Here is a 5784-nt window from a genome sequence, read left to right on the forward strand (position 1 = left end):
AAATTATTATGATTTATTATTATTAAGAATTTTCAAAAATGAAAAAGACATTCAAATAAAACAAACACGACCAAACAAAAATAATGACAAGTAAAATGACTATATAAATCAAATTGCAAGTAAAACAAAAATACAATTTGAAAAAACAAAAACAAATTAAAAAGAAAAAAGAAATAATAAAAGTTAAATATAGGGTTACTACAGTGCGTATTTCCCAACCTTTTTTTTTTTTTTTTTGAGCCAAGGCACTTACTTATTGGACATTAGAAAATTCTGACGGCACTCTGGCTTCTGAGTTTTTGACCGAAGCTACACCCCTCACTGACGTGCACGAGTGCGACTCACAAACACGGCCATTCACAATGGCATGAGATGATGGAAGTGCGTAGCCATCTTCATTAGTCACAGAGAACGCACATTCACCTTCAACAAAATAGCAGAGCTAGCAAGCCGATGTTAGCCACGGCTGTTACGTTGGTAGCATGACTCTCATTGGCTCTATTTTTTGTAGACGGCGCATCTGCAAGGCTCGCGGTGCGTATTTGCCAATTTCTTGCAGAGCGGTCTGCGCCGAGCTGGGCGTTCCGGCGCAGCGAGGGTGTGTCCTTTGAGATGTCTGGCAGAAAGTCGGGCTAAACTTACGCCTGCTCAGACCACATTCAAACTGTCGGCGCAGCTGCTCTAACGTGATTTGGGTGAATTTGATTGGGGCGCAGGTAGACAGATACTGAGGTCCGCAGACATATTTTAAGTCGCCAGCGGTTATCACCAGCTTATTCAGTATTTGATGAGGTTGCCCGCTCGCATTATCTGTTGCCACACCAGCCAAGAGCAGTGACAATGCTCCAGTCACGCACAGATCGCTGCGATTACGAATCGTCCTCTTCCGCACATAGAAGTCTTGGTTTTTCTTAACAGTACGGGACTGTTAATGCCACCTTACAGGAATTGTCCTTCATTCTGATATTTATCAGTACTATTTATGAGGAAGCATCATATTTTGTATGGGGAATGTTTTGAATGAAATCAGAGCTCTGACATGCTCTCTGTTTTCTCCTCACTGGTAGGTGCGAGCATGCATGCGGGCACGGGAGTGGCACATTTTCAGAGGGTGTGGTTTAATGCACCCTCCCCCTCCTCGCTCTGGGTGAAACCAGCCATGCCTCATATGCACACACACACACACACACACACACACACACACACACACACAGAGAAACACATTTATAAAGTCCCAACCAAATCCACTAATGTTGCCCTCACATGCACACATACTGTACAGTACAGTGGCTTGATGCGGTGATGGGCCACTCATGTGACAAAACAGAGAGGACTGTCCAACCCCCTCTCTGCCCCCCCTCCCCCCTTGTATCCATGCAGTTTTTAGCAGAGAAGCCCCTGCCCTCGCCGATGCTGCCCCCCACCCCTTCCCCCGTCTGGAGGCTGAAAACGAGGAGGAGGAGGAGGAGGAGGGCGAGGGAGGGAGGGAGGAGGCCTGCTTTCACTTCACTTTTGGGAAAGACGACAGAGGACATGGGTGCGCCCCCCCCCCCCACCCCACCCCACCCCCACACACACACTAACGCATTTGACTTCATGTCTATGTAATTGTGTATAGCCAACAAAGAGGGTGTTAACTTATTTAGCATGCGCACCAACAGGATTGTCCATAATGAACTTAGCGGCCCTCTTATCCCGTCCTGTTCTGTAGCTTTTAACTGCAATGCCCTTCATTAGTATTAACAACTTAATGATTTAAGCGAGGCTGGCCTGCATGTGGACGAGCAAATGCACCAGACGGTCAAGAGCCATGTTTTGATTTTTAAAATGGAAGGACGGGCCAGGTCATTTGCTGATGAAGTTAAAAAATATATGCAGCATATTTTTTAAACTATGCAGTATTTAATGTTCTCCCTGTGCCTGCGTAAGTTTTCTCCGGGCACTCCGGTTTCCTCCCACATCCCAAAAACATGCATGGTAGCTTAATTGAGGACTCTAAATTGCCCGTAGGTGTGAATGTGATTGCGAATAGTTGTTTGTTTGTATGTGCCCTGCGATTGCCAGAAGATAGCTGGGATAGGTTCCAGCACGCCTACGACCCTAGTGACGATAAGCGGCAAAGAAAATGGATGGATGGATAATGTACACACAGCACCCCATATTGACAGAAAAAAACTGAATTGTTGAATTTCTTTTCAGATTTATTCAAAAAGAAAAAGTTTTTCACGCCTGGATTTGAGGATCATCTAGATGCCATCGTGCGTGTCTACATTAATGAGGAGGGGGGGGGGGGGGGGAAAGAACTTAAATGATTTTAGCAAACGCCTGCAATACAACAAAGAGTGAAAAATGTAAGGGGTTCTGAATACTTTCCGTACACCCTGTATACGTAATGACTATCATTAATTCATCAATTATTTGTTGTTGTTATTGTTTACTGGTGTTACACAGAAGATACGATTTTTCTTCACTTCAGACCGGGCGCGTGACTTGCGTCTTTGCCACTGATGTGCAGATCGACACTGAAATATCGATACCTCTGATACTCGATCTTTATGTTCTAAAACCAATTCTCAAATCAAAATATTGATACTTTTAATACTCCAGTCATTTGAGGTAATGTACAGGAAGACAGTGGAGACTAATTTAAGTGTTCAATGTTGTCTGTTAGTATTCTTGGATTGGAAAGGAAATCGGTTTTCTTTACTTCTCAGGGTGAGCACTGTTACTTTTTAACTGTTTTAGTTGCATAACTGTAAATAAGAAATTCTCACTACACTTAACAAATAGTTTGTGATGGCCAAAGTTTGACTGCAAAAGATTAATTCCATTCACATTATTTCCTATGGGATTTTTTTTAAAGATAATAAATACAATACAATCAGTACAATATGTGATGTACATGTAAAAAAAAAAAAAAACATTAATAAATAATAATAATTAAAAATTGTATGGCACCGCAAAGAGAATGAAGGCTTTCAGACTGCCTTCCACTGAGGTCACGGGTCTTCGCCGCGTGGCGCTCGCCGTGCTGAAGATCTCCCACTTTTCAAGGGCGCGCATGTGCGTCTCGTGACTTTCGGGGGCGATAATTGGGGCGACGGGACGCTGGAGGGGCGAATGATAACATCATCTGTTTCTTTGGCCCGCTTGTGTTCTGCGGATGACGCCATATTTCACTGATGAGCATTAATTATTCACACCCTGAGAGGGGAAAGACCAAGCAGTGATTTAAAAAAAAAAAAAAAAAAAAAGCTTTGGCTATGAATGAAAGAGGCCAGCAGTCGTTATCATTGGTGTTCTAATTGTGGCCTCTCCTCTAAGAAACAACTCGACCCAAATTCAGTGCCTCACCCGCTTGACCAAATTACCCTCAAACAAATGCAACCAATTTTTCAAATAGGTAAAGGTAGAGTGTTCAGCTCCAACCATACAATTGTACAAATAAAGGCCTCACCTCAAATAAATGCCTCCAACGCCATTCGCACAGGTGTCTTTCTGCAAATATGACATAAGATCTCCTTTAGTGATTCCCAGAAGAAAAATTCAAGCATTACGACATTTAAATAAATAAATACATAAATCTTTTTCTTTTTTTTCCATAATTCAATTTCAAGTAAATGTTTCATATCAAACATGTGCCTTCATTAGTTTTGTTTTCATTTGTATTTTTTTATTGTGAAGCATTAATAATTACGAGAGACAAATACACATTCTTTATTCAATCAAAGAACAGCAATTTGTCTCGTTCCTGCCACGCACAATGTTTTATAAAAAAATAATAATAAAAGGCTCCCCTCAAATAAACATCTTACTTCAAATCAATGCCTCATCTCAAACTGACGGCCCATTTTTTCAATCAACACACAACCGCATGTCTATCAGCAGACAGCAGTTTGTTAAGCTCCGCCTATACACAAAAACGTGTACAAATAAAAGCCTCACCTCAAATCGGGGTCTTATCTCAAGTTGAAAAGTAAATGCCCCACTACAAATGGACGCCTACTTATTTTCAATCAGTTAGCAGTATGGTGAGCTGCACTCACACGGGATTTTGTTTTTTTTAAAAAGTAAACCAAAGTACAGTAATTGCCTCAACTCAAAAAGAAACTTCCTTTTTTCCACCAACAGACAGCAGTGCCTGTATATCCAGTATCACCCCTTACATGAGATTTTGTAAAAGTAATAGCTTCCTCTCAAACATTTGACTTAAAATAAATGCCTTGCCTCAATTAAATGCCTTTTTTTTTTTTTTTAACCAACAGACTGCGGTACTGTATATCTAGTTCCACTCGCACATGAGATTTTTGTATAAGGTCTCGCCTCTCAAATAAATGTACTACTTCAAATAAATGCCTCACCTCAAATAGACACCTCCTTTACAATCAAAATATCAGTTTATGTAGCTCCACCCACACACAAAAGAATGTGTACAAATAAAAGCCTTCCCTCAAATGAAAGTACGACCATCAAATTGACAAATAAATGCCTCATTAAAAATAGACGCCTCCTTCTTTTCAGCTAACGAGCTCGCCTCAAACATTTGACTTAAAATAAATGCCTCGCCTCAAATAAACACCTCTTTTTTTCAACCAACAGACAGTAGTGTGTTTAGCTCCAGCCATGCACTCAATTGGACAAATAAAAGCCTTTCACATAATGGCTTACTTCAAATAAAGGCCTCAAATCAACGAGACGCATCCTTTTAGTTTTGTCTGTATGATGAGTTCCCTTCCGTACAAATAAAAGCCTCATCCTTAAATAAAGACCTGCTGCTTTATAACTCAAGAGAAAGTGATTAAAAATTCCCCCACAACTTCTAACAGATTAAGGGGGGAGAGGGGCGGGGCCGGGTGGATGGGCGGCTGCAAAGGAGAGAGGCCGAATTTGAGCATGTTCACGTGCGCGACGCCGTAACGCGTGTCGAGGTCGCAGAGGTCCTTGTGTGAACGTAAAGACAGCAGAGGTCCTCGGAGACAGGATGATTTACTGCCTCTGTCACATACGCTCACGCCGAAGTGGGTCAGCATGATAAAACACAGCATAAAACACAATTAGCCAGACAATAAAGATGCACTCTGAGGCTGCCAGTGGTTTGTCATAAATGATGCTCTTATGTAACACGCTGTACATATGCAGCATACCAATGAGGCTGTTAATGCTTTATTGTGCCGTTAAGGGCAACATTGTGAGTAAACCGATGGCGCGTGGATTGGGATGAACTGGAGGGGGGATAGTTGAAATAATAATTCAGTTCTCTGTTGTATTACAGGAAAGTACAAGTGTGTATTGTGGTGAGGAGCATGTGTGTGTCCATGTGAGCCTCCCGTGTGTATGTGTGTGTGTGTGTGTGTGTGTGTGTGTATGGAACCCAGTGCGGTATTGTCATTTTATGTGCACAAGCTTCATTACATAATAGGCCGGTTGGAAAAGGGGTAGGAGGGATGAGGGAGTGCTTGGGGTACACACAGACAGTACATGTGTCTATCACAAAGAGAGGGCATGACGTCTACTATTTAGGCCTCCTCTCAAATAAATACCACACCTCAAATGCAGTAGAGACCACCTTTCAATCAACAAACAACGACATGTCTGTCAACAGAAAGCAGCTTGTCGAGAATTGATTTTGACATCTCAAGTAATGACTCAGTCAGTCAACAGACTTGTCCAGCTTTAGACCCACAGATTTTGTGTTTTTTGTTTTAAATAAACGCCTCCTGTCCATTAAATGACTTACTTCAAATAAACACATTCTCTTAAATAGGCATCTCATTCTTTCAATCA

The sequence above is a fragment of the Phycodurus eques genome, chromosome 4 (genome assembly GCF_024500275.1).
Source record: "Phycodurus eques isolate BA_2022a chromosome 4, UOR_Pequ_1.1, whole genome shotgun sequence".
In the NCBI taxonomy this organism is placed as follows: domain Eukaryota; kingdom Metazoa; phylum Chordata; class Actinopteri; order Syngnathiformes; family Syngnathidae; genus Phycodurus; species Phycodurus eques.